Source organism: Bidens hawaiensis, unplaced genomic scaffold (genome assembly GCF_021521415.1).
Source record: "Bidens hawaiensis isolate Kalapana, Puna unplaced genomic scaffold, B.hawaiensis_p1.1 tig00032093_1, whole genome shotgun sequence".
In the NCBI taxonomy this organism is placed as follows: Eukaryota; Viridiplantae; Streptophyta; class Magnoliopsida; order Asterales; family Asteraceae; genus Bidens; species Bidens hawaiensis.
In genome coordinates this window covers 166492-185209 of record NW_027495441.1, presented here as the reverse complement: position 1 = coordinate 185209, position 18718 = coordinate 166492, and the positions used below count along the sequence as shown (strand labels likewise).

Here is an 18718-nt window from a genome sequence, read left to right as displayed (position 1 = left end):
ATAAATAATAAAAGTTGTAATATTAGTTATTACCAGCTATATAAGTGTTGTAATAGAACTTGTAAAGTTGAATACACCAGTGTATTGAAATAGATTACTGAGAACGAAATAGAACACATAGGTAACTATAAGCACACCAGGCGGCACAATAGAGGGTGCTAACATCTCTAATGAGACCATTTAAAAACCATGCCGCTCCCTAATCGCGCGTGACAGGGTGCAAATGAGGTGTTCACGTGGCTCATTTAAGTCTCTCTCTCACACACTTTATCTATATATATACACACACATGTATACGTAGGTTTTGTACTTTAATAATATAAATAAAGGGAAGAGTGCATCTCTTTTGTACTTTAATAATATAAATAAATGAAATGGTGGAGAATGTGGTATAAAATGAGTTTGATATGAAAGTAAACTAGGGTCTTAGTCACCCAACCCCCTTAGAAGATCACAAAACCCATGACCAATATAATGTTGCAACTATATGTGTACGAGTCAAAACTAGTTACAACACTTGATCAAGCATAAAAAGTTATATACACTATTGTATACAAGTGAATAAAAACTCTTGTCAAAGTTAGACACACCATTACAAACATGTGTGTCAATAGTATTGGATATAAATTGCACAAGTACTAGTAATACAAGTCCCATTCCCCCTACCCGATCCAATGAGTATCAGGCATATATGCCCGCATGTATTTGATATACCCATGAGTTTGTCAAAAAAATACTTTTGGAATATTTTAGTACATTTGTTTCTTTTTTATTCTTCTAACTTTTACAAAGTAACATTCAAAAGCAAACATCATATACTTGTATATCATGATTCACAAGCTCGTAAATTGTCATTATTACTGAATTCAATGAAAATTTCATGTAACATAAACTCAAAAGATTCTTTGCCTTTTAAAAGTATAGATACATTTTTTCCTCGACTATTCGCCACTTTTGTATTTTAATTTAAAAATTCTCACTCTGTTAAATATTCCATCCTATCTTCAACTTATTTTCATTTCTCTCTCAAACCTCCATTATTACTTAAAAATAAAAATACTTAAAGATCTCTTTACTCGGTGCCCATCTTCGCCTATCATCTTGAAAATCTCCTCCTCTCGCTCATAAGCTTCTTTTGTCGGTAAAATCTCTCGACTTTTTAATTTTATTTTTACCCATTTTTCATGCATTTTGTAATAATTTGTTGATATTATGTTCACATTCATCTCTCTTTTCACAATTTTTTTATGATAATTGAACACATATCACACATCTTGCACTACTTTTAAACAACCTACACACTTATAAATCACCCCCTTTTTCTATACTTTTATACATGTAATAATTAACATTTAATCAACATGATACACCGGATTAAGTGGTTTAATAATTAAAGTTATATGGAATTAAAGGCTTAATTAAATAAACTATATTTATACAACTTCTTGTTTCTCTAGAAACCTAAAAATAGCAAAGATTTTATTAAAGAGTAGTTTGAAAGACAACATATTCATTCATTTCTCTCACTTGTTTACTTTAACACCTGACTTTCAGCTTAAGTTTCTGCTAATTTAACCCCTTGTTTAACACTTGTTTACTACCTTCTTTCTTCTCATCTGCTTAATTCAATTCAATGGCGGTTGTTTGTGGATATAGAGAGAGAAACTTGTAAACAAAAACACATTGCTTTCCGCGTTTTCCATCCGATTTCGGTTCATGCGTGCAAGCTAAACACATACTCTTTCTTTCATCATCTTAAACCGTTTCATCCTCTCTCTCATTTCCCAATAAAGTTAAGTTATTAATTTTGCTTTCGTCAATCATCGGTGCCCACCATAATCTTTCTTTTTCTCATATCTCGTCAAATCCCCAACTGGGTTTGCTCAAAATCTTGAATCTTTAACTGGGTCATCGTCAGTTTTCGTTCTGGGTTGCTACATTTGCAGGTATGATTGTTGCACACCAACTGTTTGCTCTAATGTCTAGCTGAAATCTTTTATTTTTCTTGCTTAATTGGTAATCAATTCTCGATTTCTGTTTTGGGTTAGGTCGTAATTCAAATCTCCGATTGGATAATTCGTGTGTTTCCGATCTGGGTTTCTGACATTTTTAGGTATTTTTCATGTATTGTTGTTGCACACCAACTGTTTGTTCAAATGTTTAGCTGAAAAGCCTGAAATTTTATATTTTTTTTATGCTTTAATTGGATGATCAACCATAGATTTCTGTTCTGGGTTGTGACATTTGCAGGTTTGTTGAATTGTCTGGCTGATTTTTATTATTATTATTTTTTTTATTTTTATTAGGAAGCGCATGTTAGCAAGAAATGGGAGCGCACGTTAGCAAGAGATCTGCTGCTACTACCTCCGGTTCACCTTCAATTCCTTTGAAAGATACCCAACAAATCATAACCGAACTCAACGCCTATGAAGCCGCCTGTAGATCCGATGCTGATTTACAATCGTTTGATGCAACACTGCAAGCGCGAGCCAACAACGTGATCAACACTTTGGCAGTTGGAGTTGAAGTGCGCGCGTTATCATTCGATACATTGAAAGAAGTTACTGAATGTCTGCTTGAAATGAATCAAGAAGTCGTGAAAGTAATCTTGCATTGCAAGAAAGATATATGGAAGAATCAAGAACTGTTTGAATTGGTTGAGGAGTATTTCGAGAACAGCCTCCAAACGCTAGATTTCTGCGCCACGTTGGATAAATGTTTAAAACGCGTACGCGATAGCCAATTGTTGATTCTTGTAGCTTTACAACATTTTGATGAAGAAGATGGTGTGGAGGAAAATAGATATGAAAAAACTTTGGAGGATTTGAAGAGTTTTAAGGACGCGGGCTATCCGTTTACTGAAGAGTTTTTTAAAATCTTCCATTCGGTTTATAAACAACAAACGATAATGCTTGAAAAGTTACAAGCCAAGAAAATGAAACTGGATAAGAAAGTGAAGTATCTTCAAACATGGAGGAAAGTGTCGTCGGTGATATTTGTGGCTACTTTTGCGGCGGTGCTGATATGCTCCGTGGTGGCAGCAGCAATAACAGCACCACCTGTGGCAGCTGCTGTTGCAGCCGCTACCGCGATCCCACTTGGGTCAATGGGGAAGTGGGTTAACTCGCTTTTGAAAAATTACGAGAACGCGATTAAAGGGCAAAAGGAGATTATTAGCTCGATGCAAGTGGGAGGGTTTGTGGCGATTAGGGATCTTGATACAATCAGGGTTCTCGTTGAGAAACTACAAATGGATATCGAGGAGTTGATGAAGAATGCGGATCATGTGATCGAAGGCGATGACATGGTGAAAGTTGCAATTGACGAGATTAAAACAAAGTTGAACTCGTTTATGAAAAATGTGGATGATTTGGGGATGCAGGCGGATAATTGTAGTCGTGATGTTAGGCGGGCGAGAACTGTTGTGTTGCAAAAGATCATTAAACCGCCACATAATCAGTGAAAGTTTCGAGGTATCGTGATATTCTGAAGATGAAAATTTGATGTATATATTTTTATTAAGTGATGCAGAATAATTTAGGTTTGGTTATTCCTGTGTTCATTTGCTTTTGATGTTGCAATTGCTATTGCTTCCTAATACAGCTATCTTAGATTGTTTATTCATTCCTATGTTCATCTTAGACTGTGTGTTCATAATTCATTCCTATGTTCATAAGGACAGCTGAATGCTATGCAAATAAGGTAATTAGAGGGATAAAGTATTAAAACAATAATGAACATGGTTGCTATAGTGTTCTCTTTAAAAGTGTTATTATAAATCTAATTCTTGTTTGTATTATTGATAGGTGGTGATTAAATTGTAAACGGGAATATCCTAATATCATATACACTTTTTACTTTTTAATATCATCTTTTTTTTTCTTTGATAAAACATAATAGTATGTACAAAATAGTTTTATTCATTTTATAGTTGCATTTTATATCACGTTTTATTAAATTAATAAACAAAGAATTTTATGTCATGTTCCATTAAAAGAAAGGGCAAATGTTATAAAAACCAATCATCATCGTACTCAGTATATCCCACCAATAGCAAAGCTATAGTAGGGTCTGAGGAGGGTAAGATGTAGACAGCCTTACCTCTACCCCATAAAAACCAATGTACTTTCTTATTTTACTCAAAAAGTCCCTAAGCAATATTTTGCATATAAAAGTCCCTACACATGAGGTTTTTAAACAAAATTGTGATTTTTCATTATAAGTAATTATATTGATAGTTCATATGGTTTAACCAGGTTATAATTTCAGTCCCCAAGTTTAAATTATTACAATTTAGAACATTTGTTTGCACAGTATTGAATAAACCCCAATTATGGCGCTCTACCCCAAGGCTGTTCATCGCCCCTCTGCTTATCCGGAGACTTCAAGTTTTCGGTGGCCTGACACCACTGCACTAGTAGTTGATTTTGTTTTATAATTTTTTTTGAAAGATATATGAAAGACAGAATTACAAATTTTGTCCTTTAAAAAAAGCCAAATTACGGTTCGTGTCCTTTTTTTTACTTTAAACTTTTTTTTCTACACGTTATGTCATTTATGCTAATTGGGTTAGAAAAACTCAGTTAAGTATGACATGTGCCAGACATGTGATGGGCATAATTGTAATTTTAATGTATCCTTAAATTTAAAAAAAGAAAAGAAAATACATATAATACATTCCCCTTCTTTCTCTCTTATTTCTCTCTAAGCCACCACCATCACTATAAATTCCGGCCACCACCATCACCATAAATTCCGGCCACCATAAATTCCGGCCACCTCGTTACAGATTCCATTCAACCCACCACCACCACAAACAAGCACAAAATTAACACAAAATAAATCTCAAAACAACAGTAAAAACTCAAAACGATCAAATACCCATTTCATAAAATCAAAAACCCAGAAACAATTAGTCCAAACAATTGTTCTTCTACAAACAAACAAGCACAAAATTAATCTCAAAACAGCAACAAAACTCAACCAATTGATACCCAGTTCATAAAATCCAACAACTCCATCTTCGCCGTCGGCTTCTTATCGTCACCAAATTCCGGCAACCACTTCATCTTCTCCGTCTACTACTTCAACCTCACCATACCCACCAAACCCACAACTACTTTGAGGCAAGTGGATCTATGGGTGGGAATGTTCATACGATGGATATAGCGGCCCGGATCTAGGGTTTGTCGATTGAAACACCAGATCTAAGTTTCGCCTCGGAACATCGCAACACCACACCGCCGACACCTTCTTTCTTAACAGATTTGTTGGCCAGAGAGAGAGAGAGCATATACAGATGGGGTCTGATATGGTATTTATCCCGGTGGTGGTCGTCACAAACGACGAAGACGGTACCAAGGCCTTGGTGGTGCTTTCTTGTAGAGAGATGAAGATGTTGTCAAATTTGTTGGCTATCGGGTAGTTGTCAGGTGGTGGTGGTGGTGTGTTAGAGAAAGAGAGAGAGAGAGAGAGATTGTTTAATGTTTAAATTAAACAAATAAGGGGTTTTGTTTTGCAGGTATAGACGAAAAGATAAAAATACCCTCACATGCGCCTCAAGTGAGGGTATTTAACTGAGTTTTTCTAACTCAGTTAGCGTAAAGGAAATAACGTGTAGAAAAAAAAGTTTAAAATACACCACCTGCAAGGCAACTAAAAACACGAACCGTAATTTGGCCTTTTTTAAATGACAAAATTTGTAATTCTGTCTAACAACTTCTAACTTCTAAGTAGGATATTATAAAATGTATAAGGATTAGATATGATATTTATATTGACATTTTCCGTTGCATAAGTACGTATATACTAATTAATAGGCAAAAGAATCGAATTTCACTGCAATTCTTTCATCAGTTTTGATCGACTTGGGGTGGTAGCAAAAACGGATTTGAATTCAAGTTGCCTCAAATCAAATAATAAGCCGAATTATGATAAAATTTGAATCAAAACTAACTTCGCAAAAATCCTAGTTAAACCATGTGTAGTAATTGAAAAAAAAAACACTTACTGTGAATACTTTTGCATTTTAAATTGATAAAATCGCTAGAAGGGAGGTTCAGGCTTGAACCTCCGACCTTGTGGTTAACAGCAACCAACTGAGCTATTCCAGCATGTTGTGGTATTTCTCGTAGTTTTGTATCTAAACATTTTCAAACCTTATTTTGGAATTTTACAAAAATACAGTTGTTTTCTATAGTTAAGTTTTTAGAATATAACCGTATAAAATTAAAATTTCGATATGATGCTGTAGTTTTAAGTATCTAATATGAGGCTTTTAACTAAGATCAGTTGCTATCCCTTTTAAGAGGTAAAGGCATACCCGATAGAAATTCAATTTTAATATTCAAAATAGCGAAGGCGTTTGCACTTTTAACCATAATCACATGGATTGCGGTTCGCTCCGGTACGGTAACGCAATTCGTTAGTGGGGGTGTATTCGATACGTCGTAGGTTCATTTCGATACGAACTGGTACGTGTACCATAGAATCCGGTTCGTGTACCATAGAATCTAGTTTGATGTTGAGTAACATAGCACAACATCAAGAAAAAAAACCCAATGTCAAGGAAAAAAACACAATCAATGACGAAAATAAACACAAAATACAATGATGTTTTTTCCTCAACATTGTGTCTTTTTCGAATTTTTTTAGAACGAGGAAGACGGTGGAAACATTTTTGCGTTATTACATTTTTCATTTTTTAATTAAATTTTGAGTTATGATTTTTTTATTAATTTTTCATAATTATTTTTTAAAAGCTTTTTTGTGTGACTATAAATCATTCTCATTTTTGTCCCAATTTGCATAATAACTTGACTCATATATATATATATATATATATATATATATATATATATATATATATATATATATATATATATATATATATATATATATATATATATATATTCACACACGTTAGTGAGCGGCAAATTTCTTGGTGGCTGGATTTGAGATGTTTCCGAAGGTCATGGTGGTTAACTGGTGGGTCCATGAGATGGTGAGGTTGAGAAAATTTGGGTAATGTTTGTAAGACAGTTCCCTCCACGTCATTGCCACATAGGAAACGGGGGCTTTGAAACCCCTCTTTATAACGTTTCATTGTTTTTTAAAGCTCATTTACCGTGTATGTATGTATGCATGCATGCATGTTTGTGTTTATGAGAGAGAGAGAGAGAGAGAGAGAGAGGAAAAACACATGGCCCCACACATTCTCCCCATGTTGCTCAACTTCACCGTACCGCCCCCAAGCCATCCCTCGACGATGTTTGGGGCTTCGAAGCCCCTTCAAGCTGCCCCAAAGATGCCCACATCAAAAGGGTTTAAGGGGCTAGAGACACGATGGCTTGTAATGACTAATGCACCCTCATGTGTACCCATGCTTAATTGAAGAAATCTAACTTTGTTAGAGGATAGGAAGGGCTTTGCAAAGTTTTTTAAACGTAAAAGATGTTTTCTGACATTTTTAACGTTAAATGACATCCACTGAAAAATCATACAAATATAAAGAACAGGTGTTGCTATTTTGTCTTCATTCCAATTATCCTTTATTTTTTTCTTCTCCAAGTATCATTTTTTTTTCTTATTTCAGGTATTATATATTCATTCGACTTTAAATGTTGGATTTAAAGATCATTGTGTTTGACTATGTGCATTGAGCTCATTTACGTTTGTGTGAACTGTTCGTTTAGCATATTAAGGAACGAACATAGACAAACACGAATCATTTTCTTGATAAACAAACATTAACAAGAAGATCCATTCGTTTAAGTGTTCATGTAATCATGTTCGTTCATTTGTTATGTTAAATTAAACAAACAAACACCAACACTCTCCGTTCATGTTTGTTTAGCTGGTCTATACACACACTGACACACACACACATATTGACTAACCCGTAGGCCCAGTTCACATGCTTTTTTTTGCTAAAAGACCAGCTCCAAGCATAACACTAGGCATGTTAGATTCGTGTAGCTTGTGATAGCAGCAACCACAACACTTTCATGCCTAAGCTTTGCTGGTTGTCCATGAAAATCAAATTTTGCAACTTTGGCTTGTGCATCTTTTGGTACAGCAAATCCCTGAAATTGAGGTTTTTAAATTAGCATGCCAATAGTAACAAGATTTTTATGCATAAAGTTTAGAAAGTAAACTCACCTTGAAATCTTGAATCCCACTTTATTATCAAGACAAGATTGTCAATCTGTTTTTATTTCTTTCAAAGGGACTCGGGCATGAGGTCTACCAAAACAAAGCAGTGACTGATGAAGATGGGGTAAACTAGGGGTGTTTAAAAGTATCCCAATTTGGATATCAGAATTATTTTGGATATCCAAAAATTCGGATTCGGATAATAATTTTATGATTTTTTGGATAGTTCGGATATCCGAACCACCCGAAATAATAAATTTAATATCATTTTAATTTTAATAAATATACTTTGTACCAGATTACCATCCATGTCCAATTCCAATCACCATCTCCACCACACCTTTCACTCTAACCCTACCTCATACCATCCATTCACACTAACCCTACATTCCACTCTCCAATCACCGTCACCACCACACACCTCCGTCCTCCGCTGCACTGTCCATCACCATCACCAGTCACCACCTCCGACACCAGTCACCACCTTTGTCCTCCGGCGCCGCTGTCCTTTTCCGTCTGCACCAAATCATCACAGTTCCACCTTGATAAGCCGATAGGTATATATGTTAGATTGTATCACAGATTGCTAGATTGGAAAATCTATTGTGTTTAGGTTGTTGGATTGAATGTTTGGTGACTTGTAATTTTAATGTTAAAACAAGTTGTTTTTTTCCATATCTTCGTTCGGATACCCGAATCACCATCTTGTCTCAGATATCCGAAAGCACCGTATAATATTCCTAGGTTAACATGGATGGAAAACACTACAGATATTAATCCGTTATGTGAGACCCGCCTCTTTGGCCCTGAAATACAAGGTTCCACCTCTGAAAGGTTTTACTCCAAATAAGATGACTAGACTCTTTCTTGTTGCATGTCGCTGAGATAAAAGTACGTGGTATATATAGTTGAATATTATAATAAAAACAAATTTGTCAAGTGGCAATAAATAGTAAATAATAATAATAATAATAATAATAATAATAATAATAAAACAGTACCTTACCTCATTGTAGTCGATATACATTTTGTTTCCTCGTAAGTATGCTTCTATCATACCAACATGAAGATTGAAAACGAGCTGGTCAAGTAACGAGTTTGGGTTTGAGTCAAAACAGATTGGGTTGAGTTTGTTTATTGAACCGTAGACGAACTAAACGTTCAATGAACCATGAAATGTTAGGCTGGAACTTTGTTTATTTAATAAACGGACATGAAAAGAAATTTTATTCATTCAGTTAAATGAAAAAAACATGAATACGTGTCTCATTCGTTCATTTATCTTCATCAACATTCGTTTATTTAAATTTGTTTGTGTTCTTTAGTTTAAGTTAATATATTCATTTAAGTTTTTTTATGCCCATTACAATTTTGTTTAGTTTTACTAACCTTTTAGGCCCAACATATTGTTATTCATCTATTTTCAATTATGTTCATCCGTTTGCGTTCCCGACCTGTTCGTTTATATTGTTAACGAACATATGTAAACGAACACGAGCACGTTCATATCTTAATGAACAAACACAAACAAGAAAGCCATGTTTATTTAGTTGTTTGTGTTCGATCGTTTGTTATGTTAAAGTTGTACGAACGACCACTAATATTCTATGTTCATATTTGTTCAACTACAAGTCTACAACCAAGTTTACCTACCATGAAATTCAACAAATTTCCCTACAACACCATGCTTAATTTCTATGCATTTGGGTGACAATCAAAACCTATTGGGTGGTTTGTCATACATCTAAAGATTAGGGACATAACTACTAAGTACTAACCAATTATTTATTATTATTATTATTATGTCTATATATAATACTGGAGTCTCCGAGCAATATTCATCATCTCCAAGTTTTAATTTATCAACTCTCAATGGGCAAAGAGAACGAAATAAAGCTTCTGGGAGCTGCTGCGAGTCCATTTTCAAACCGGGTTCAGTTCGCCCTCAACCTCAAGTCCATCAAGTATGAGTACATTGAAGAAAAACTTGCTCCTAAAAGCGACCTCTTGTTAACTTCGAACCCGGTTCATGAAAAGGTCCCCGTCCTTTTTCATGCAGATAAACCACCCCTATGTGAATCTCAAATCATACTCGAATATCTTGACGAAATCCGACCCGATTTAATCCAGCTCCTCCCATCAGTCTCTTTTGACCGGGCTAATTGTCTCTTTTGGGCCAATTATAATGATAGCAAGGTACATCAAATGTTAATCAAATGTAAATAATATATGTGCATGCTACACACACACACATATATATATATATATGGGAAGGTTAATGTGCATTTTAATCTTAAAATGAGAACGTAGGAAATAATATTAATTTATAAAAAAATGAGAACGTAAGAAACAATACCAACTACAATACCAATCTACATAAACAATGATTTATAATAACAAAGAAAAAAATCTAAAAAATACAACAAAATAATCAAAATCAAGAACAAAATAACAACAACAAATACCAACAAATACTTATAACAGCAAAAGAAAAAATCTAATAATAACAACAAAATATAAATCAGCAAATACTTTTAACGTCTCATAATCGAAAACTAGCAAATACAAACAAAAAAATAACAACAAACACCTATAAAAATAAACCTAATAATAACAACAAATTGGTTCTCACTGTTTTCATCTTAAGAATAAAATGTATTTGATCATGTTTCTATATATATATATATATATATATATATATATATATATATATATATATATATATATATATATATATGTATGTGTGTATGTGTGTGGTTGGTATAAGTAGGAGAAGGTTAACGTACAAATGAAATTAACGTGCTAAATGTGATAATCAAGTAGAGTAATTATATATACAAGTAGAGTAATTGCATTAATTACTCTACTTGTATATATAATTACTCTACTTGATTATCACGTTTAGCACGTTAATTTCATTTGTATTTGATCAAATCCTGGTATAAGTAATATATACTAAAGTCTTAAAACATGATTGACAGTTTATACCTTTGTATGAAGAAATGAGGCAAACAACAAGGACGGCGGGAAAAGAAGCAATAAAAGAACAAATGAAAGAAGCAACACAATTGTTGGAAGAAGTTTTCATCAAGTCTAGCAATGGAAACCTTATTTTGGAGGAGATGAAGTAGGTTATCTGGATGTTCTTGGATGTTTCATCAGATGGACAAAACATGTTGATGTACTTAATGATTTTAATACAATATTATATTTAGTCAATTTATATGCCATGTAATTCGCATTGATAGCTAGAATATTATCTCCAAAATAGGAGATCTCTTTGTATTGATATATATGGGATATTGTGAATAATGGGATCATCGATCATTCTATACCAACTCTATCATGGTATCATAGTCAGGAAACCCTAGCCGCCCACCCCTCACCTACGATCTCCCTCATCTTCTTCAATTCTCTCACCATGGAAAGCAAAATTCATCCCGCAGTTACGGTGTCAAACATCAAGACTTTCATCCTTATCGCCCTTGAACTTGAATCCGGCCAATATACAACTTGGTCGGAACTTTTCAAAGTCCATTGTAAAGCATTCATTGTCCATGAACACCTCTTCCATAAACAACCACCACCCGCTGCTTCTTCATCTAAAGAACCACCCAAACCAGACGCTCCGAAACCCACCGACCCTCCACCCTCAACCAAGTCATGGGAAAGACTCGATGCCATAGTCCTTCAATGGATATATGGCACCATCTCCCGTGATCTATTAAACACCATCATCAAAATCAATACAACGGCTTATGATGCGTGGACAACCCTCGGTGACATATTTCATGACAACAAAGCGTCACGAGCCATACATCTAAAAACCAAACTTGCAAACACAAGACTTGACAACTTCTCCAACATGCATGCATATTGTCAAGAGCTTAAACTTCTTTCCGATCAACTTGCAAATGTTGGTGCCCCGGTGACGGACGACGACCTTGTAATTCAACTTATTACAGGCCTAAATGAACAATATGAAGGGATAGCCATGGTACTTCAGCAAACCGAGCCACTACTGTCATTTTACAGGGCTCGTTCTAGTGTCATTCAGGAAGAAACACAGAAAACTCATTGTGCCGCCGCTGCCGCTAAGGCTGCCGGCATCGCCCTTCATGCTACAACCGGTAGAAGCGATCAAAATCCACCCTCGGAATATGGCAGATCAGAATACAGCAGGTCGGACACTTCAGCAGATCGGGGTCTTAGTCGTGGTCGTGGTCGGCACACGTGGGGACGTGGAAGAGTTGGTCAAGTGTACAATGGTAATTTTGGGTCCCCAACTTATGGGTCTGGTCACCCCACCCACGGCTATACACAATCAGGACCTCAAAATAATTTTCAACAATGGAACCCACCTCATTCACAGTGGGCTGTCCAACATAATCCATTAGCATCATCTCAACACTCTTGGGCTTCCCCTCCATGTCCTTACCCAACGGCACCCAGGCCCAACCAGCCCAGGGCGGGACTGCTCGGCCCAAGACCTGCTCAATCATATCATACTGCCTATACTAATATTGAGCAATCCCTCTACACCATGTCGCTCAATCCACCTGATCAATGGCACATGGACACCGGTGCAACCTCGCATATGACCAACAACCCGGGTAATTTTCAACCTCATTTCAATAATGGCATTTTTAATAATATTATTGTCGGAAATGGAACAACCATTCCGGTCCATGGACAAGGCAATCAAAACCTACCACCACCATACCCTCCCCTAAAATTAAACAATGTCTTATATGCTCCTAAACTAATTAAAAACCTTATTTCTGTTCGGCGTTTTACCATTGATAATTGGGTCTCCATTGAATTTGATCCATTTGTTTTTCTTGTGAAGGATTTCAAGACCCGGATCCCTATCCTTCGATGCAACAGCAGCGGTGATCTTTATCCGCTTCTTCCACCGGAGTCTACTCAGTTTACTTCACCTTCAACTTTTGCTGCTATCTCCAATCAACTTTGGCATCAACGGCTCGGTCATCCTGGCCCGAATTTGTTAGCATCTTTAAAACATTCCAATGTTATCTCGTTTAATAAATCGAATAAAAAGCTTTGTCAGTCTTGTGTTCTTGGAAAAAGTGTAAAATTACCTTTTATGCCTTCTAATACATGCACTTTTTTACCTTTTGATATAATTCATAGCAACCTTTGGACATCTCCTGTGGTAAGTACCGGGAGACACCGTTATTACATATTATTTTGGATGACTTAACAAATTTCTTGTGGACCTATCCTCTTGCTAAAAAATCTCAAGTTTTCTCTATCTTTTCTACCTTTTCAAAACAAATGGAAACTCAATTCGAAAAACAAATAAAAACCTTTCAATGTGATAACAAAACCGAATATATCAATGAATCCTTCAAACAATTTTGCAACCAACATGGTATGATATTTCGGTTATCATGTCCCCATACATCATCTCAAAATGGAAAGGCGGAACGTAAAATCCGTTCCATTAATAATATCATACGAACCCTTCTTGCCCATGCTTCCCTTTCTCCCACCTTTTGGCATCATGCCCTCGAGATGGCCACATATTTGCTCAATATTTTACCTATTAAAACACACAATTTTAAAACACCCACCGAGCTCCTATACAAACGGTATCCTACCTATGACCACCTCCGAGTTTTCGGCTCTCTTTGTTATCCACTTCGCCCCTCAACTCTTACCCACAAACTAACTCCTCGCTCCTAACCCATGTGTTTTTCTTGGATACCCCACTCACCATCGCGGGTACAAATGCCTAGACCTTATCTCACATCAAATAACGATCTCTCTCCATGTCGTCTTTGACGAAACTCTTTTCCCTTTTGCAAACTCTCCCCCACCTACACCATCATATACCTTCCTTGACACCCCACCTCACCCACACCTATGGTCGCATGTCGAACCGTGCCACCCTACTCCCACTCCCACATCCCAACCCTTAATACCACCCTTGGACCCATCTTCACATACTCCTAGCATCACTACCTCCACAACCCAAACTCAATCTCCAACAAATACTATAAATAATACTTTCCCACAGCCCCTTATCTTAAATACTCCAACCCACACCCAAAAATCCCCACCGACTCTTCACACCACATCCATTGTACCCACCTCATCAAACACCACATATCCTACACAACCTCAACAACTCCATCAACCACCTCTCCAACAATCTAATACCCGTACCATGCGAACTCGAGGCATGGACGGCATCCTTAAGCCCAAGAAAATTTTTAACCTTTCGGCTAACGCCATTATACCTATTCCAAAAAATCCTGCCCTTGCCTTGTCCACACCGGAATGGCGGAATGCCATGACCGATGAATTTAATGCCCTTATTAATAATGAGACTTGGGAACTTGTTCCACGTCACTCCCAAATGAATATTGTGCGTAGTATGTGGTTGTTTAAGCATAAGTTTAAATCAGATGGCACCCTAGAGCGGTATAAAGCTCGACTAGTTTGTGATGGTCGTCCCAACAGGTTGGCATTGATTGCGGGGAAACATTTAGTCTGGTAGTTAAACCGGCAACGATACGTACTGTTTTATCTATAGCATTATCACGTTCTTGGCCCGTTCATCAATTAGATGTTACAAACGCATTTTTACATGGCAAGTTAAACGAAACCGTATACATGTACCAACCTATGGGATTTCGACACAAAGACTATCCGGATCACGTTTTCTTACTTAAAAAATCGTTGTATGGGCTCAAACAAGCACCACGTGCTTGGTATCAACGATTCACGGATTATGTCCTACATTTGGGTTTCAAACAGAGTCAGTGTGATAACTCTCTCTTCATATTAAATCGCGGTCGAGACTCTACATACTTGCTACTATATGTTGACGACATCCTTCTCACCACCTCATCCATAGGTCTTCGTCAGCACCTCATGTCTTCTTTGGCATTTGAATTCGCAATGAAAGATTTGGGGCCTCTAAGCTATTTTCTTGGTATTTCGGTCACTCGGACCGGTGATAGTCTGTTTCTTTCCTAACAAAATTACGCTCGTGATATTATTCATCGAGCCGGTATGGACTCTTGCAAACCCGCGACTACACCTGTTGACACAAATGGGAAACTCGGAATTTGTTCTGGCACGCCGTTTGCCAACCCAACACTTTACCGTAGCATGGCTGGAGCATTGCAATACTTGACATTCACCAGGCCAGTTATCAGTTATGCGGTTCAACAGGTATGTATGTACATGCATGCTCCTATGACGGATCACTGGGACGCCCTTAAATGGATCATTCGATATATTAAAGGGACTATAAATCTTGGTCTCACGTTAGGCAGTCATGCAAACCTGGCTCTTCTCGCTTACACCGATGCCGACTGGGCGGGTTGTCTGGACACTCGTCGAAGCACATCCGGTTACTGTGTGTACTATGGCTCCAACTTAATTTCATGGTCGTCTAAGCGCCAACCGACAATATCTCATTCTAGTGCTGAGGCAGAATATCGCGGCGTTGCGAATGTTGTTGCTGAAATATGTTGGTTATGAAATCTTCTTTTAGAGCTTCATCGACCACTCATACGAGCCACTATTGTTTATTGTGACAACGTCAGTGCCATTTACTTATCCGGAAACCCGGTACAGCATCAGCGGACGAAACATATCGAGCTCGAAATTCACTTTGTTCGTGAGCAGGTTCAACGAGGCCAGGTCCGGGTCCTTCATGTTCCCTCCTCATATCAGGCAGACATCTTCACAAAGGGTCTTCCGCGTGCATTATTTGAAGATTTTCGGTCCAGTCTTAGTCTCCGTTCCCCTCCGGCTAAGACTGCGGGGAGTAATAGAATATTATATTTAGTCAATTTATATGCCATGTAATTAGCATTGACAGCTAGAATATTATCTCTAAAATAGGAGATCTCTTTGTATTGATATATATGGGATATTGTGAATAATGGGATCACCGATCATTCTATACCAACTCTATCAGATTTCAATACCTTTGATGACGTTAGAGTCCCGGAACTTGCAAAATGGGAAAAGAACATATCGTCACATGAAGCGCTTATGAACGCGACACCAAACGACGAGGCACTTGTGAACTTCTATGCGATGTTTAACGTCTGCAAACCGCCATATAAATAAACAAGGCTGCAAGAAATGTTTCATATTAATCAATCTTTTTTATGTTTGTTGATGTATTGTTGTATTAAGTTTCTTGCAAGCAAAGATCATAATCATGATCTTTACTCATGTTTTATACTGCCAATGAATAAACTTAATTTGCTTAATATATGCAATGTTGTAGTAATTAGAAACTATATGAAAAGCCAGTTAATAATACAACAAATTGCAATCAAGAATCTTTGAGCACCTCGCTAGAAAGATGAACCGCCCTGATGTACATTTCGGGTGTCGCTTTAGGTGCTTCGAGTAATCTTTTAACACAGGTCATAGAAGATAAAGAATAATGTATGAAGGCGCGCAGATGTCCATTTGGTATGATCGATATTTATGCTTTGATCCAAAATTCAAATTGCCAGCAGATGAAGATGATAAACCTTTTCAAAGTCAAATCATTCTCCATATGTATATGCATGGTATATGAAACCAGAGCCTAGCTAGCTCATTCTCCGTGGGATCTGGTTGATCATATGGAACCACAACTTATTGGATGTAGTTTCGGACTCCAAGTCATAAGTTGGTGAACTTGAAGGACCAATAGTTGGTTGTGTTTCCTAATTGTAATGTAATTATAATTGGTAATGTCTTTGCTAATAAGTTAGCTTAGTTTATATAAACCGTGTAATGGATTGACATTATCGAGCATGTGAGATGCAACTGAATTAGGGTTCATATAAAGACACACACGAGATGTAACCGAGTTAAGGTTCATCTAGATGCAATCGAGGTAAGGTTCATCAAATGTTAAATTGAGTTAGGATTTAAGAGATTATAGTCAGTTTTGAGTTATATTTTTCGATTAATATATACGAGAATTATTTGTTTAATTCGTGTTTGTTTATCGATCAGAACTTAACAACTCATTCTATGTGATTGGTCATCTAGAGACACGTTCTAACACTTGTAATTAAGGACATCAATTTAAGAACAAGATTAATGCATTTATATAATAAACTAAGATTCCTTAAAAATTAATGCTTGATTCCTTGGAAAACCACTATAGAGCTCCTGGTATAAGAAAATCCAACTACATCGGTCATTCATATAATAAAGAAGATATGTAAAAATAATCTAATAATGGCCGTTAAACCAGATGACAGATCTAGAATTCTAGTAGGGGGGTGGATGTGGTGAGATCACTCATCACACATCCCACCTAATCAGATGGTGCCACATCACCAACCCCAAATCCATCAAATGGGATGATTTTTTACTAGGGGTGGTGGTGTGGTGTGATGGTGTGTGATGGTTTTTTTTACTAAATACTAAATTAAATAAAAAGAAAACAATATTTTACATTAACTAATAAATAAAACAAGATTACATTAAACAAAGACAACTAAATTAAAAAAAAAACCGACAAAAAAAAAACCTACGGCCCTTCCCAACCCCACTTGTCGCATATCTCGCGTTTTCGTTGAAGTAGGAGCGATTTAAAGGGTTCATCAAGATGGTCGTGCGGTTGTAGAAGGAAAGTTAGATCGGCGTTTTTTTGTTTTTCATTCAAATAATTGATATACGTCTCCTCACGTTTCATTTTTAACATATGAGCCTCTTTCCTAAACTCCTTCTTCTCGGCTATTTCCCCCATCCTAGCCGACTTGTATTCGGCGAAGTTTTCAGCCAACACTTCCTTTCCAAGTCTTGACGGTTCCCCACTTTTCTTGCGATTCGGCCGTGTGGGTGTGGGTATGTCTTCGTCGGGATTGTCTTCGGGTTCTTCGTTCAAGTTCATGTTCGGCATGTTGCATGACAAGCCGCCGGTAGACGTCGTGTAGTCCCCGGACTCGGAAGTTTTTGATCTTTTTGAACAAGATCCTTTCTTCCTTGGAGCCGTTGGTCCGTTCAAATCGACCAACGGAATCGGTACCCACTTCGCGTGACGTCTCGCAATCTGCCACGCATCCAAGTGGGGAAAATCCTTACATTTGTAAACTGAGACATATTCACGCAAAGCGTTCGTTATCATAGTCACCTCGCTCGCTCCGCTTTGTGGAGTTCGGGACTACAAAACATTTAGAAAAAATATATTTATAACAAATTGTAAAAATAAAGTACTAGATTATAAAATAAATAAACTAAAATAGTTACCTCTTTGACGTAACAAACATTAAATTTTGACATTTTTCGATTCAAATCTCCCCACTTGCTAATCATTTGATCCTTGTTTCGTTCGGTTGCGCCGGGAAGTTGCGAGAAATGTTCTTTAATACGTTTCCATAACGCATCTTTTTTTTTGTTGGTAAGAGCGTTTTTTTGATTCGGAGCAATGTAAATAAGCCTTGGTCAAGGCGACCTCCTCATCGGCCAACCAACGCCGAGCACCTCTTTGATGCGGCTCCTCATCCTCGGATTAATCTTCATCCAAAGTTTGCACATCATGACGAAAAGCACTTGCAAATTGATGTAT

At 36.9% G+C, this 18718-nt stretch overlaps 2 pseudogenes across 1 annotated transcript; both read left to right on the top strand.

Annotated features, from left to right (window-relative positions):
• The first annotated feature begins 1443 nt into the window (after nt 1-1443).
• On the top strand, nt 1444-3629 carry LOC143582976 (UPF0496 protein At4g34320 pseudogene; annotated as a pseudogene). The gene is made up of 2 exons (XR_013144073.1): nt 1444-1946; nt 2307-3629. The product of XR_013144073.1 is annotated as a UPF0496 protein At4g34320 pseudogene (transcript).
• A 6367-nt stretch (nt 3630-9996) lies between these two features.
• LOC143582986 (glutathione S-transferase U17 pseudogene) lies at nt 9997-16269 on the top strand (annotated as a pseudogene).
• The last annotated feature ends 2449 nt before the right edge of the window (nt 16270-18718 follow it).